Raw genomic sequence first — 17,132 nt, 5'->3', positions numbered from 1 at the left:
GGTTTGTTTTTGCAAATGGGCACTCCATTACTTTTAATAACGAAAGAAATTGTTTGTGTAACTGTAATTGTTTGAAACCTAAAATTTGGCTAGATACAATAATTCAGAAATATTTGTTGGCACCCAAGGTCCTGCGGCAATCTATTGAAAAACCTATCATCTCCAAAACAGTATGTATTGTTATGATATTATAATTATTATGTTTATTTATGTTGGCCTAATTTGTGTTGTATGGCCTGATAGCTGTTTACCAAATAATCTTATAACTGTGCAGTTTATGAATGATTGGAACTTTCTAGAATGATCCTGATCAAAGATGCGTAATTTAAACTTCTACGTTATTCCAGAAACTTCCGTTGTAACTTTCCAGGATTTTCCACAATGTTCCATTATAGAGTGTTCTAGAATTTTCCATGACAACACTATATATACAGACACTAAAGTTAAACTCTCATAATTAAACTTGGACATAGACATTGATAGACATTAGTATTCACAGCATTTGGATTGACACTTTTATTCTACAAACAACATCATACTGGATTGTGACATTAGTAGTGATCGTAATATTCAAATTGGATTCCGAAAGATTTCCGGATACAGATAAAGATAACAGATTGAACTCATATTTTGACAGTTAAGTTGACAGTAATATTTGTGTAAAACTTTTGTAATCTTTTGTATATTAAATATTGTTAAATTTTATTATTGATTTGTGTCTTTTGTTGGCTACAATTTAAAAGCGATTTCTGGCCGTAACAGAAATTGGGGGCTCGTCCGGGAGATCTTAAAAATATTTTATTCAAAATTTGTTTAATATTTTTATTATAACTAGCCAACAAAATTCTACAAAATGGCATTTGATGCTGGTAAATTTTTGAAAACGCCAGACCTGGAGAGTTTTGATAATTTAAAGAAAGAGGAATTAGTGTTGCTAGCTAAACAACTGAAATTAGTTTTTAAAGTATCTATGAGAAAACAAATTATAAAAAATTTGGTTATAGACAAACTAGTTGACGCAGAAATTTTAGGTGAAGAGGCTCTTGAACTTAAGGTCGAAAATGTTGACGCCTTTAAATTAAAACAGCTTGAATTAGAACATGAACTTAGATTAAAAGAACTGGAAATGAAGGAAAGATTGGAAATGGATAAACAAGAAAAAGAAAAAGAAGATGAATTCAAATTAAAACAAGATGAACTTAAATTAAAACAAGATGAACTTAAATTAAAACAGGCAGAACTTGAAATGAGGGAAAGGCTAGAGATGGAAAAACTGAAAATTGAAATGGTCAAAGAAGAAAGCAACACTAAAGTCCAGTCAAAATCAGATTATTTTGATGCAGCAAAAAATATACGTTTGGTTCCAAAATTTTGTGAAAAAACAGTCGATAAATATTTTCCACAGTTTGAGAAAATTGCTAATAATTTGAAATGGCCAAAGCCATATTGGACTACAATGCTACAAAGTGTTTTTGAAGGAAAGGCCGCTGAAATATACTCTGCACTTCCATCAGAAAAAAAGTTCCGATTATGACACTGTGAAACAGGAAGTTTTGAAAGCCTATGAGCTAGTACCAGAAGCATATAGACAGAAATTTAGATCTTATAAAAAGTTTGATTCGCAAACCTATGTGGAATTTGCTCGGGAAAAAGAAGATCTATTTGATAAATGGCTTACTTCAAAGAAAACAGATAACAATTTTGATAACCTAAGACAATTGATGTTATTAGAAGAGTTCAAACAATGTGTTCATTCAGAATTAAAAACACATTTAGAAGACAAAACTATTGAGTCAATACATGATGCAGCTGTTATATCAGATAATTATACTCTTTCACATAAAAGAAGTTTCAAGGGTCAAAATGTTAATACTTCCAGTGGAAATTACAAAAATCAAAGCACTGAGCGTACTGATAGTAAGCCTGTTGCACAGAATAAGAGTCAGTCCAGTTATAATATGTCTAGTCCAAAATTTGATATTTTTGAGAAGAAGTCACTGATTTGTGCTTATTGTAAGAAAAATGGTCACCTGATGGCTGATTGTTTTAGACTCCAGAAGAAGAATGAACGAGATAATAAGCCAAAATCCAGTGCTTGTACGACACCTTATATTACCAGTACGTTGGAATGTCCTGCGAGTCAGGCTTTTAAGTCCAGTTTTTGTGATTACATGGAGGAATATAAACCCTTTATGTCTGATGGGTTTATTTCTATTGTTGATGATACCACTCTTCAGCCTATTAAGATTTTACGGGACACTGGAGCTTCTCAGTCTTTATTGTTAGAAGGTGTGTTGCCTTTGTCCAAGAAGACTTCTGTTGGTGCCTCCGTTTTGTTACAAGGTGTAGAGTTGGGTTGTATAGATGTTCCTCTCCATCGTATTTATCTGAAGTCAGATTTGATAACTGGACAAGTTGTTGTGGGTGTTCGTCCTAATCTCCCTGTTGAGGGTGTTACATTATTGCTAGGAAATGATCTAGCTAGGAACAAAGTGGTTGCTGAACCAATTGTTACCAGTGAACCGGTGGTGGATTTTAAATCACCTGAAGATGATGCTGAATTGTATCCAGCTTGTGTTGTTACTAGGGCGATGGCTAGAAAACAACAAAATGAGATTTTGCAAGAAGACAAGTTTGATTACATGGACCTTTCTGACACTTTTATAGCTGACATTGAAGGTCCTGGTAGCTCAGAAAAGGCCATTACAAAACCACCTAGTGTTAACAAGAATGTTATTATGCCATGGCCAGACGTTACCAGCCATTCATTAGACCGAAAGAATTTATTTGAAGAACAACATAAAGACCCTGAGGTTCTTCAGCTCAGCCAGAGAGCTCAACCACAGGAGGAAGCAGACAAAGTGGCCGAATGCTATTACCATCAGGACGGCATTTTAATGAGGAAGTGGAGGCCTCCTGATGCTACCCCAGAGGAGGAATGGAGAGTGGTGTACCAAGTGGTGGTGCCTAAAGTTTATAGGCAAGAAATTATTGGTCTTGCCCATGACACCCCCTTGGCTGGACACTTAGGTATAAGGAAGACTTGCCTAAAAATATTGCAACATTTCTACTGGCCCAGACTTAGAAACGATGTTGCAGAATACTGCAAATCATGCCATATATGCCAGGTTGTTGGTAAGCCTAACCAGAAAATACCACCAGCACCTCTTCTGCCTATTCCAGCCTTTGACGAACCTTTCAGCAGAGTTCTAATTGACTGCGTTGGACCTTTACCAAAGACCAAGACTGGAAATGCGTATTTATTGACGATCATGTGTACATCTACCCGCTTTCCTGAAGCTATTCCGCTCAGAAATATCAAGACACCTACTATCGTCAAAGCTTTGATCAAATTTTTCACATTAGTAGGACTTCCTAAGTCTATACAGTCCGACCAGGGATCAAATTTCATGTCAGGTTTATTTCAGCAAGTCGTATACCAGTTAGGGATTGCTCAGTACAGATCAAGTGCTTATCATCCAGAATCTCAAGGTGCCTTAGAACGTTTTCATCAAACATTGAAGAACATGATTAGAACTTTTTGTCTTCAATTTGACAGAGACTGGGATGATGGAGTTCACTTTCTACTTTTTGCGGTTCGAGAGGCTGTTCAAGAATCCCTTGGATTTAGTCCCTTTGAGTTGGTATTTGGTCATACTGTAAGGGGACCGTTAAAATTGATTAAGGAAAAGTGGCTTACTGAACATACTGACTTGAACCTTTTAGACTATGTATCTAGATTTAAAGAAAAATTGTTTACTGCTTGTCAAATTGCTCAAAAAAAACTTAACAAATGTACAGAACAAGATGAAAATATGGTATGATAAAGATGCCAGGGACAGAATTTTTGAGCCTGGTGATAAGGTACTTGTATTTCTGCCAGTCCCTGGACATCCTTTACAGGCTAAATATTGTGGTCCTTATACAATAGAAAGTAAAATTAATGATTTGAATTATATTGTAAAAACTCCAGGTCGGCGCAAACAAAATAGAGTGTGTCATATTAATATGTTAAAACCATATTTTGAGCGTACTAATGTATGTGATAGTAAACCAGTTGCCACTTTAGGCATGGTTCAATTTGAGAACAATCATGACAAACCAGATGTAATTGAACAACCTTTTAGTTCTAAATCTATGGAAGAGACAGTTAGATTGAAAAATTCAGAAATTTTGTCAAATTTAGACTCAAAAGTTGCACATCTGTCTTTTGATCGTAAAGAAGAAATAAAAACTTTGGTATTTTCTTTTAAAAATCTTTTTCCAGATGTGCCAAACAAAACCACTTCTGTTTGTCATGATGTTGATGTAGGAGATGCTTCTCCAATTAAGCAACATCCTTACCGGCTCAATCCACTCAAACTTGAAGTTATGAGAAAAGAAATTAAATATATGCTTGACAATGATATTATTGAGCCGAGTAACAGTGAATGGAGCTCTCCTTGTCTCCTTGTGCCAAAACCAGATAAAACCTATCGTTTCGTGACTGATTTCAGAAAAGTAAATTCAGTCTCAAAATCTGATTCCTATCCGATTCCAAGGATAGACGATTGTATTGACAATATTGGTCAAGCCAAATTTGTGAGTAAATTTGATTTATTGAAAGGTTATTGGCAAGTTCCATTGACACAGAGAGCTCGTGAAATATCAGCTTTTGTTACACCAGATGGCTTATTTCAATATACTGTAATGCCGTTTGGCATGAAAAGTGCACCAGCTACATTTCAAAGAATGATCAATAATGTTATAAAAGATTTAGACTGTTGTTATGCTTATATTGATGATCTTATTGTATGTAGTGATAGCTGGGAACAGCATTTAAAACATTTGTATGATACTTTTGATAGATTGTCAAAATCAAATTTGACTGTTAATCTTGGTAAAAGTGAATTTTGTCAGGCCACTGTTGATTATTTAGGGCATACAGTTGGCCAAGGTCAAGTAAAACCTATTATGGCTAAAGTGGGAGCTATTTCCAAATTTCCTCCTCCTACAAATAGAAAACAACTTATGAGATATTTAGGCATGATTGGATTTTACAGAAAATTTTGTTCAAATTTTGCTACTGTGGTTCAACCACTGACTCATCTTTTACGAAAAGATTCTAAATTTATCTGGAGTGAAAATTGTCAAAATGCTTTTGAAAATAGCAAATCACTTTTAATTAATAGTCCAATTCTGATTACTCCAGACTTTGAAAAACAATTTAAACTTGCCGTTGATGCAAGTGATGTAGGAATTGGAGCTGTTTTATATCAAGAGACAGATGATAATGTTGAAAAACCTATATCATATTTTTCTAAGAAATTAGATAAACATCAGAAAAATTATTCAACTATTGAAAAAGAGTGTTTTGCAATGTTGTCAGCACTTCAACATTTTGATGTATATTTGAATCCCACTGTATATCCTATTCTTGTCTATACTGATCAAAATCCTCTCACCTTCATGCATAAAATGAGAAACAAGAATCAGAGGTTGACTAGGTGGAGTTTATTGTTACAGGAATATGATGTAATTGTAAAACATATTAAGGGTAAAGATAATGTAATAGCTGATGCTTTATCTAGAGCTTATTAAATCACTTTGTATATATTAAGTATTTTTGTTCATATTGTTCATGATAAGTTTTTGTTACACTAAAACTTCTTTTAAGGGGGGAGGTGTTATGATATTATAATTATTATGTTTATTTATGTTGGCCTAATTTGTGTTGTATGGCCTGATAGCTGTTTACCAAATAATCTTATAACTGTGCAGTTTATGAATGATTGGAACTTTCTAGAATGATCCTGATCAAAGATGCGTAATTTAAACTTCTACGTTATTCCAGAAACTTCCGTTGTAACTTTCCAGGATTTTCCACAATGTTCCATTATAGAGTGTTCTAGAATTTTCCATGACAACACTATATATACAGACACTAAAGTTAAACTCTCATAATTAAACTTGGACATAGACATTGATAGACATTAGTATTCACAGCATTTAGATTGACACTTTTATTCTACAAACAACATCATACTGGATTGTGACATTAGTAGTGATCGTAATATTCAAATTGGATTCCGAAAGATTTCCGGATACAGATAAAGATAACAGATTGAACTCATATTTTGACAGTTAAGTTGACAGTAATATTTGTGTAAAACTTTTGTAATCTTTTGTATATTAAATATTGTTAAATTTTATTATTGATTTGTGTCTTTTGTTGGCTACAATTTAAAGGCGATTTCTGGCCGTAACAGTATACTGAGGCAAATGTGAGGTCTATATAGCTTTTGGCAGATGACAGAATGGTTCAGAAACTGACATTTACCATTATCTAACGTGTTATATATCATACTGAATGGTTAAATTGTGCCAGTTTAAGAAAGAAAAAAAAAAGAAAAAGAAAACAACCACAGCAATTGCTTTTAACGTGTTACAATTTATAGTTGCTGTATTGAGACCTTTTACAGTTTTAATGACAATCCGTGTAGCAAATGCTACCGTTTTCTCAAATTGTTAAACTGTTAAACTTCGGCGTCGAATCAAAAGAGGATAACTACATGCAATTATGCCGATAATATATCTAACTTAAACAAGTTGACAAATGATAGACGTACATTAAAAACAAAACAAATAGGGACCTATTCAAGTGCACCTTTCATGATGCACTTGCCTTAAATGCAATGAAACAATAACAGTCATTGCTGCCTGGGAATGATTGTTGGTTCCGTTTGATACATGTAATGACATATCTATTTGATGCAATTTCCTCTCGATTTTGATATTGTTACAATTTGAGATTTCGTAGTAAACCGTCTAGGAAATGAAGTGTTGTTAAGATTGAAATAAACAATTAATTTCCCCATAGGCGACAATGGTAGCCTTTTTTGAGATACCGACTTTAGAAAGTTGATTTTTTTTTAACGAAACCTTGCTAGAATCAAAGAAAAGTTATTAGGACAGTATTTTTTGGTCCAAAAAATATAGGTTCGCGTTGCTTTTCTTAGCGTATTTTGTACTTATCTCCCATGCCTATCAATTTTGCCCTTAAAACATACGTGTCTTGACCTAGTGTTGAAAAGTCATCTCGATCAGTGCCTTTATAGGGCTATGGAATGATTTTTATTTTGCCTTTTGTATAAAGCAGAGTGCACGAAGTCTCTATAATAATAAAAAAAATAACGTAACGGGCGCACATTTCGACCAATCAGGATTAGCTATACTCTTAATTCTGAATACCATGTTATGCTCATAAAATGACTGCGCCCATAAAATCTAATGGTGTATTGTAACCGTGGCTTAATCCTGCTTTCTTTTCTTTTCTTTTTAGTTAAAAAGAGCTATTTGACATTAAACAAAAAGAGGAAAATTTCTCGACAAAAGAGTCTCACATTTGTAGAAGTTGACGCGTCAGTACCAATGTAAAAAAAAAACCTTGTCCAGGCCGAAAAAAAGTATGTTTCCGCTGAGGATTGAACTCAGGACCTTCCGCGTGTTAAGCGGATGTGATAACCACTACACCACGGAAACCATTAATGAGATTTGCCTTATTCATTTATTTAGTAGTCAGCTGTCCGACTGATCATTGGCATATTGGTGTTTTTTTAATACTCATTTGCATTACTGTGATTGATTTTTTTTTTAAGCATATTGTATTAAACATTTGAAGAGTCCGTCATGCAAACTTATAGGAAGCACTTCTAAAACCTACAAGAAGTACATGATACATTCTGAAATATGGAAGACTGGTGCAGTTTTCTTTTTTATCTTGCTTTCCCCATGTGTGTCAGTGGTTTCATTTTAACCTGTGTGTGCTAAAGTAATCTAAGCTGAGAGGCCCAAGTTAGACTTTGATGATATGCCTATTTGTATAGCGATTTTCACATGATATATAAACTGAAGTATAAATTCGATAATATTTGATAAGTATATTGTCCGGTTCTGTGGTGTAGTGGTTATCACGTCTGCTTTACACGCAGAAGGTCGCGAGTTCGAACCTCGCCAGAACCTGGTTTGTTTTTGCAAATGGGCACTCCATTACTTTTAATAACGAAAGAAATTGTTTGTGTAACTGTAATTGTTTGAAACCTAAAATTTGGCTAGATACAATAATTCAGAAATATTTGTTGGCACCCAAGGTCCTGCGGCAATCTATTGAAAAACCTATCATCTCCAAAACAGTATGTATACTGAGGCAAATGTGAGGTCTATATAGCTTTTGGCAGATGACAGAATGGTTCAGAAACTGACATTTACCATTATCTAACGTGTTATATATCATACTGAATGGTTAAATTGTGCCAGTTGAAGAAAGAAAAAAAAAGAAAAAGAAAACAACCACAGCAATTGCTTTTAACGTGTTACAATTTATAGTTGCTGTATTGAGACCTTTTACAGTTTTAATGAAAATCCGTGTAGCAAATGCTACCGTTTTCTCAAATTGTTAAACTGTTAAACTTCGGCGTCGAATCAAAAGAGGATAACTACATGCAATTATGCCGATAATATATCTAACTTAAACAAGTTGACAAATGATAGACGTACATTAAAAACAAAACAAATAGGGACCTATTCAAGTGCACCTTTCATGATGCACTTGCCTTAAATGCAATGAAACAATAACAGTCATTGCTGCCTGGGAATGATTGTTGGTTCCGTTTGATACATGTAATGACATATCTATTTGATGCAATTTCCTCTCGATTTTGATATTGTTACAATTTGAGATTTCGTAGTAAACCGTCTAGGAAATGAAGTGTTGTTAAGATTGAAATAAACAATTAATTTCCCCATAGGCGACAATGGTAGCCTTTTTTGAGATACCGACTTTAGAAAGTTGATTTTTTTTTAACGAAACCTTGCTAGAATCAAAGAAAAGTTATTAGGACAGTATTTTTTGGTCCAAAAAATATAGGTTCGCGTTGCTTTTCTTAGCGTATTTTGTACTTATCTCCCATGCCTATCAATTTTGCCCTTAAAACATACGTGTCTTGACCTAGTGTTGAAAAGTCATCTCGATCAGTGCCTTTATAGGGCTATGGAATGATTTTTATTTTGCCTTTTGTATAAAGCAGAGTGCACGAAGTCTCTAATAATAAAAAAAATAACGTAACGGGCGCACATTTCGACCAATCAGGATTAGCTATACTCTTAATTCTGAATACCATGTTATGCTCATAAAATGACTGCGCCCATAAAATCTAATGGTGTATTGTAACCGTGGCTTAATCCTGCTTTCTTTTCTTTTCTTTTTAGTTAAAAAGAGCTATTTGACATTAAACAAAAAGAGGAAAATTTCTCGACAAAAGAGTCTCACATTTGTAGAAGTTGACGCGTCAGTACCAATGTAAAAAAAAAAAACCTTGTCCAGGCCGAAAAAAAGTATGTTTCCGCTGAGGATTGAACTCAGGACCTTCCGCGTGTTAAGCGGATGTGATAACCACTACACCACGGAAACCATTAATGAGATTTGCCTTATTCATTTATTTAGTAGTCAGCTGTCCGACTGATCATTGGCATATTGGTGTTTTTTTAATACTCATTTGCATTACTGTGATTGATTTTTTTTTTAAGCATATTGTATTAAACATTTGAAGAGTCCGTCATGCAAACTTATAGGAAGCACTTCTAAAACCTACAAGAAGTACATGATACATTCTGAAATATGGAAGACTGGTGCAGTTTTCTTTTTTATCTTGCTTTCCCCATGTGTGTCAGTGGTTTCATTTTAACCTGTGTGTGCTAAAGTAATCTAAGCTGAGAGGCCCAAGTTAGACTTTGATGATATGCCTATTTGTATAGCGATTTTCACATGATATATAAACTGAAGTATAAATTCGATAATATTTGATAAGTATATTGTCCGGTTCTGTGGTGTAGTGGTTATCACGTCTGCTTTACACGCAGAAGGTCGCGAGTTCGAACCTCGCCAGAACCTGGTTTGTTTTTGCAAATGGGCACTCCATTACTTTTAATAACGAAAGAAATTGTTTGTGTAACTGTAATTGTTTGAAACCTAAAATTTGGCTAGATACAATAATTCAGAAATATTTGTTGGCACCCAAGGTCCTGCGGCAATCTATTGAAAAACCTATCATCTCCAAAACAGTATGTATACTGAGGCAAATGTGAGGTCTATATAGCTTTTGGCAGATGACAGAATGGTTCAGAAACTGACATTTACCATTATCTAACGTGTTATATATCATACTGAATGGTTAAATTGTGCCAGTTGAAGAAAGAAAAAAAAAAGAAAAAGAAAACAACCACAGCAATTGCTTTTAACGTGTTACAATTTATAGTTGCTGTATTGAGACCTTTTACAGTTTTAATGAAAATCCGTGTAGCAAATGCTACCGTTTTCTCAAATTGTTAAACTGTTAAACTTCGGCGTCGAATCAAAAGAGGATAACTACATGCAATTATGCCGATAATATATCTAACTTAAACAAGTTGACAAATGATAGACGTACATTAAAAACAAAACAAATAGGGACCTATTCAAGTGCACCTTTCATGATGCACTTGCCTTAAATGCAATGAAACAATAACAGTCATTGCTGCCTGGGAATGATTGTTGGTTCCGTTTGATACATGTAATGACATATCTATTTGATGCAATTTCCTCTCGATTTTGATATTGTTACAATTTGAGATTTCGTAGTAAACCGTCTAGGAAATGAAGTGTTGTTAAGATTGAAATAAACAATTAATTTCCCCATAGGCGACAATGGTAGCCTTTTTTGAGATACCGACTTTAGAAAGTTGATTTTTTTTTAACGAAACCTTGCTAGAATCAAAGAAAAGTTATTAGGACAGTATTTTTTGGTCCAAAAAATATAGGTTCGCGTTGCTTTTCTTAGCGTATTTTGTACTTATCTCCCATGCCTATCAATTTTGCCCTTAAAACATACGTGTCTTGACCTAGTGTTGAAAAGTCATCTCGATCAGTGCCTTTATAGGGCTATGGAATGATTTTTATTTTGCCTTTTGTATAAAGCAGAGTGCACGAAGTCTCTATAATAATAAAAAAAATAACGTAACGGGCGCACATTTCGACCAATCAGGATTAGCTATACTCTTAATTCTGAATACCATGTTATGCTCATAAAATGACTGCGCCCATAAAATCTAATAGTGTATTGTAACCGTGGCTTAATCCTGCTTTCTTTTCTTTTCTTTTTAGTTAAAAAGAGCTATTTGACATTAAACAAAAAGAGGAAAATTTCTCGACAAAAGAGTCTCACATTTGTAGAAGTTGACGCGTCAGTACCAATGTAAAAAAAAAAACCTTGTCCAGGCCGAAAAAAAGTATGTTTCCGCTGAGGATTGAACTCAGGACCTTCCGCGTGTTAAGCGGATGTGATAACCACTACACCACGGAAACCATTAATGAGATTTGCCTTATTCATTTATTTAGTAGTCAGCTGTCCGACTGATCATTGGCATATTGGTGTTTTTTTAATACTCATTTGCATTACTGTGATTGATTTTTTTTTTAAGCATATTGTATTAAACATTTGAAGAGTCCGTCATGCAAACTTATAGGAAGCACTTCTAAAACCTACAAGAAGTACATGATACATTCTGAAATATGGAAGACTGGTGCAGTTTTCTTTTTTATCTTGCTTTCCCCATGTGTGTCAGTGGTTTCATTTTAACCTGTGTGTGCTAAAGTAATCTAAGCTGAGAGGCCCAAGTTAGACTTTGATGATATGCCTATTTGTATAGCGATTTTCACATGATATATAAACTGAAGTATAAATTCGATAATATTTGATAAGTATATTGTCCGGTTCTGTGGTGTAGTGGTTATCACGTCTGCTTTACACGCAGAAGGTCGCGAGTTCGAACCTCGCCAGAACCTGGTTTGTTTTTGCAAATGGGCACTCCATTACTTTTAATAACGAAAGAAATTGTTTGTGTAACTGTAATTGTTTGAAACCTAAAATTTGGCTAGATACAATAATTCAGAAATATTTGTTGGCACCCAAGGTCCTGCGGCAATCTATTGAAAAACCTATCATCTCCAAAACAGTATGTATACTGAGGCAAATGTGAGGTCTATATAGCTTTTGGCAGATGACAGAATGGTTCAGAAACTGACATTTACCATTATCTAACGTGTTATATATCATACTGAATGGTTAAATTGTGCCAGTTGAAGAAAGAAAAAAAAAAGAAAAAGAAAACAACCACAGCAATTGCTTTTAACGTGTTACAATTTATAGTTGCTGTATTGAGACCTTTTACAGTTTTAATGAAAATCCGTGTAGCAAATGCTACCGTTTTCTCAAATTGTTAAACTGTTAAACTTCGGCGTCGAATCAAAAGAGGATAACTACATGCAATTATGCCGATAATATATCTAACTTAAACAAGTTGACAAATGATAGACGTACATTAAAAACAAAACAAATAGGGACCTATTCAAGTGCACCTTTCATGATGCACTTGCCTTAAATGCAATGAAACAATAACAGTCATTGCTGCCTGGGAATGATTGTTGGTTCCGTTTGATACATGTAATGACATATCTATTTGATGCAATTTCCTCTCGATTTTGATATTGTTACAATTTGAGATTTCGTAGTAAACCGTCTAGGAAATGAAGTGTTGTTAAGATTGAAATAAACAATTAATTTCCCCATAGGCGACAATGGTAGCCTTTTTTGAGATACCGACTTTAGAAAGTTGATTTTTTTTTAACGAAACCTTGCTAGAATCAAAGAAAAGTTATTAGGACAGTATTTTTTGGTCCAAAAAATATAGGTTCGCGTTGCTTTTCTTAGCGTATTTTGTACTTATCTCCCATGCCTATCAATTTTGCCCTTAAAACATACGTGTCTTGACCTAGTGTTGAAAAGTCATCTCGATCAGTGCCTTTATAGGGCTATGGAATGATTTTTATTTTGCCTTTTGTATAAAGCAGAGTGCACGAAGTCTCTAATAATAAAAAAAATAACGTAACGGGCGCACATTTCGACCAATCAGGATTAGCTATACTCTTAATTCTGAATACCATGTTATGCTCATAAAATGACTGCGCCCATAAAATCTAATGGTGTATTGTAACCGTGGCTTAATCCTGCTTTCTTTTCTTTTCTTTTTAGTTAAAAAGAGCTATTTGACATTAAACAAAAAGAGGAAAATTTCTCGACAAAAGAGTCTCACATTTGTAGAAGTTGACGCGTCAGTACCAATGTAAAAAAAAAAACCTTGTCCAGGCCGAAAAAAAGTATGTTTCCGCTGAGGATTGAACTCAGGACCTTCCGCGTGTTAAGCGGATGTGATAACCACTACACCACGGAAACCATTAATGAGATTTGCCTTATTCATTTATTTAGTAGTCAGCTGTCCGACTGATCATTGGCATATTGGTGTTTTTTTAATACTCATTTGCATTACTGTGATTGATTTTTTTTTTAAGCATATTGTATTAAACATTTGAAGAGTCCGTCATGCAAACTTATAGGAAGCACTTCTAAAACCTACAAGAAGTACATGATACATTCTGAAATATGGAAGACTGGTGCAGTTTTCTTTTTTATCTTGCTTTCCCCATGTGTGTCAGTGGTTTCATTTTAACCTGTGTGTGCTAAAGTAATCTAAGCTGAGAGGCCCAAGTTAGACTTTGATGATATGCCTATTTGTATAGCGATTTTCACATGATATATAAACTGAAGTATAAATTCGATAATATTTGATAAGTATATTGTCCGGTTCTGTGGTGTAGTGGTTATCACGTCTGCTTTACACGCAGAAGGTCGCGAGTTCGAACCTCGCCAGAACCTGGTTTGTTTTTGCAAATGGGCACTCCATTACTTTTAATAACGAAAGAAATTGTTTGTGTAACTGTAATTGTTTGAAACCTAAAATTTGGCTAGATACAATAATTCAGAAATATTTGTTGGCACCCAAGGTCCTGCGGCAATCTATTGAAAAACCTATCATCTCCAAAACAGTATGTATACTGAGGCAAATGTGAGGTCTATATAGCTTTTGGCAGATGACAGAATGGTTCAGAAACTGACATTTACCATTATCTAACGTGTTATATATCATACTGAATGGTTAAATTGTGCCAGTTGAAGAAAGAAAAAAAAAAGAAAAAGAAAACAACCACAGCAATTGCTTTTAACGTGTTACAATTTATAGTTGCTGTATTGAGACCTTTTACAGTTTTAATGAAAATCCGTGTAGCAAATGCTACCGTTTTCTCAAATTGTTAAACTGTTAAACTTCGGCGTCGAATCAAAAGAGGATAACTACATGCAATTATGCCGATAATATATCTAACTTAAACAAGTTGACAAATGATAGACGTACATTAAAAACAAAACAAATAGGGACCTATTCAAGTGCACCTTTCATGATGCACTTGCCTTAAATGCAATGAAACAATAACAGTCATTGCTGCCTGGGAATGATTGTTGGTTCCGTTTGATACATGTAATGACATATCTATTTGATGCAATTTCCTCTCGATTTTGATATTGTTACAATTTGAGATTTCGTAGTAAACCGTCTAGGAAATGAAGTGTTGTTAAGATTGAAATAAACAATTAATTTCCCCATAGGCGACAATGGTAGCCTTTTTTGAGATACCGACTTTAGAAAGTTGATTTTTTTTTAACGAAACCTTGCTAGAATCAAAGAAAAGTTATTAGGACAGTATTTTTTGGTCCAAAAAATATAGGTTCGCGTTGCTTTTCTTAGCGTATTTTGTACTTATCTCCCATGCCTATCAATTTTGCCCTTAAAACATACGTGTCTTGACCTAGTGTTGAAAAGTCATCTCGATCAGTGCCTTTATAGGGCTATGGAATGATTTTTATTTTGCCTTTTGTATAAAGCAGAGTGCACGAAGTCTCTAATAATAAAAAAAAATAACGGGCGCACATTTCGACCAATCAGGATTAGCTATACTCTTAATTCTGAATACCATGTTATGCTCATAAAATGACTGCGCCCATAAAATCTAATGGTGTATTGTAACCGTGGCTTAATCCTGCTTTCTTTTCTTTTCTTTTTAGTTAAAAAGAGCTATTTGACATTAAACAAAAAGAGGAAAATTTCTCGACAAAAGAGTCTCACATTTGTAGAAGTTGACGCGTCAGTACCAATGTAAAAAAAAAAACCTTGTCCAGGCCGAAAAAAAGTATGTTTCCGCTGAGGATTGAACTCAGGACCTTCCGCGTGTTAAGCGGATGTGATAACCACTACACCACGGAAACCATTAATGAGATTTGCCTTATTCATTTATTTAGTAGTCAGCTGTCCGACTGATCATTGGCATATTGGTGTTTTTTTAATACTCATTTGCATTACTGTGATTGATTTTTTTTTTAAGCATATTGTATTAAACATTTGAAGAGTCCGTCATGCAAACTTATAGGAAGCACTTCTTAAACCTACAAGAAGTACATGATACATTCTGAAATATGGAAGACTGGTGCAGTTTTCTTTTTTATCTTGCTTTCCCCATGTGTGTCAGTGGTTTCATTTTAACCTGTGTGTGCTAAAGTAATCTAAGCTGAGAGGCCCAAGTTAGACTTTGATGATATGCCTATTTGTATAGCGATTTTCACATGATATATAAACTGAAGTATAAATTCGATAATATTTGATAAGTATATTGTCCGGTTCTGTGGTGTAGTGGTTATCACGTCTGCTTTACACGCAGAAGGTCGCGAGTTCGAACCTCGCCAGAACCTGGTTTGTTTTTGCAAATGGGCACTCCATTACTTTTAATAACGAAAGAAATTGTTTGTGTAACTGTAATTGTTTGAAACCTAAAATTTGGCTAGATACAATAATTCAGAAATATTTGTTGGCACCCAAGGTCCTGCGGCAATCTATTGAAAAACCTATCATCTCCAAAACAGTATGTATACTGAGGCAAATGTGAGGTCTATATAGCTTTTGGCAGATGACAGAATGGTTCAGAAACTGACATTTACCATTATCTAACGTGTTATATATCATACTGAATGGTTAAATTGTGCCAGTTGAAGAAAGAAAAAAAAAAAGAAAAAGAAAACAACCACAGCAATTGCTTTTAACGTGTTACAATTTATAGTTGCTGTATTGAGACCTTTTACAGTTTTAATGACAATCCGTGTAGCAAATGCTACCGTTTTCTCAAATTGTTAAACTGTTAAACTTCGGCGTCGAATCAAAAGAGGATAACTACATGCAATTATGCCGATAATATATCTAACTTAAACAAGTTGACAAATGATAGACGTACATTAAAAACAAAACAAATAGGGACCTATTCAAGTGCACCTTTCATGATGCACTTGCCTTAAATGCAATGAAACAATAACAGTCATTGCTGCCTGGGAATGATTGTTGGTTCCGTTTGATACATGTAATGACATATCTATTTGATGCAATTTCCTCTCGATTTTGATATTGTTACAATTTGAGATTTCGTAGTAAACCGTCTAGGAAATGAAGTGTTGTTAAGATTGAAATAAACAATTAATTTCCCCATAGGCGACAATGGTAGCCTTTTTTGAGATACCGACTTTAGAAAGTTGATTTTTTTTTAACGAAACCTTGCTAGAATCAAAGAAAAGTTATTAGGACAGTATTTTTTGGTCCAAAAAATATAGGTTCGCGTTGCTTTTCTTAGCGTATTTTGTACTTATCTCCCATGCCTATCAATTTTGCCCTTAAAACATACGTGTCTTGACCTAGTGTTGAAAAGTCATCTCGATCAGTGCCTTTATAGGGCTATGGAATGATTTTTATTTTGCCTTTTGTATAAAGCAGAGTGCACGAAGTCTCTAATAATAAAAAAAAATAACGGGCGCACATTTCGACCAATCAGGATTAGCTATACTCTTAATTCTGAATACCATGTTATGCTCATAAAATGACTGCGCCCATAAAATCTAATGGTGTATTGTAACCGTGGCTTAATCCTGCTTTCTTTTCTTTTCTTTTTAGTTAAAAAGAGCTATTTGACATTAAACAAAAAGAGGAAAATTTCTCGACAAAAGAGTCTCACATTTGTAGAAGTTGACGCGTCAGTACCAATGTAAAAAAAAAAACCTTGTCCAGGCCGAAAAAAAGTATGTTTCCGCTGAGGATTGAACTCAGGACCTTCCGCGTGTTAAGCGGATGTGATT

General features: G+C 34.4%; 10 non-coding genes across 10 annotated transcripts; 5 read left to right on the top strand and 5 right to left on the bottom strand.

Annotated features, from left to right (window-relative positions):
- Positions 1–7,448: 7,448 nt before the first annotated feature.
- Positions 7,449–7,521, bottom strand: Trnav-aac (transfer RNA valine (anticodon AAC)). Its single transcript has one exon. It is a non-coding gene; the product is annotated as a tRNA-Val (tRNA).
- Positions 7,522–7,928: 407 nt separating this feature from the next.
- On the top strand, positions 7,929–8,001 carry Trnav-uac (transfer RNA valine (anticodon UAC)). Its single transcript has one exon. It is a non-coding gene; the product is annotated as a tRNA-Val (tRNA).
- Positions 8,002–9,375: 1,374 nt separating this feature from the next.
- Trnav-aac (transfer RNA valine (anticodon AAC)) lies at positions 9,376–9,448 on the bottom strand. Its single transcript has one exon. It is a non-coding gene; the product is annotated as a tRNA-Val (tRNA).
- Positions 9,449–9,855: 407 nt separating this feature from the next.
- On the top strand, positions 9,856–9,928 carry Trnav-uac (transfer RNA valine (anticodon UAC)). Its single transcript has one exon. It is a non-coding gene; the product is annotated as a tRNA-Val (tRNA).
- Positions 9,929–11,304: 1,376 nt separating this feature from the next.
- Positions 11,305–11,377, bottom strand: Trnav-aac (transfer RNA valine (anticodon AAC)). Its single transcript has one exon. It is a non-coding gene; the product is annotated as a tRNA-Val (tRNA).
- A 407-nt stretch (positions 11,378–11,784) lies between these two features.
- Positions 11,785–11,857, top strand: Trnav-uac (transfer RNA valine (anticodon UAC)). Its single transcript has one exon. It is a non-coding gene; the product is annotated as a tRNA-Val (tRNA).
- Positions 11,858–13,231: 1,374 nt separating this feature from the next.
- Trnav-aac (transfer RNA valine (anticodon AAC)) lies at positions 13,232–13,304 on the bottom strand. The gene has a single exon. It is a non-coding gene; the product is annotated as a tRNA-Val (tRNA).
- A 407-nt stretch (positions 13,305–13,711) lies between these two features.
- Trnav-uac (transfer RNA valine (anticodon UAC)) lies at positions 13,712–13,784 on the top strand. The gene has a single exon. It is a non-coding gene; the product is annotated as a tRNA-Val (tRNA).
- A 1,370-nt stretch (positions 13,785–15,154) lies between these two features.
- Trnav-aac (transfer RNA valine (anticodon AAC)) lies at positions 15,155–15,227 on the bottom strand. Its single transcript has one exon. It is a non-coding gene; the product is annotated as a tRNA-Val (tRNA).
- A 407-nt stretch (positions 15,228–15,634) lies between these two features.
- Trnav-uac (transfer RNA valine (anticodon UAC)) lies at positions 15,635–15,707 on the top strand. The gene has a single exon. It is a non-coding gene; the product is annotated as a tRNA-Val (tRNA).
- The last annotated feature ends 1,425 nt before the right edge of the window (positions 15,708–17,132 follow it).

Source organism: Mytilus galloprovincialis, chromosome 8, assembly GCF_965363235.1.
Source record: "Mytilus galloprovincialis chromosome 8, xbMytGall1.hap1.1, whole genome shotgun sequence".
In the NCBI taxonomy this organism is placed as follows: Eukaryota; Metazoa; Mollusca; class Bivalvia; order Mytilida; family Mytilidae; genus Mytilus; species Mytilus galloprovincialis.
The sequence above is the reverse complement of the archived record's forward strand: the minus strand, read 5'-3'. Positions and strand labels throughout refer to the sequence as shown.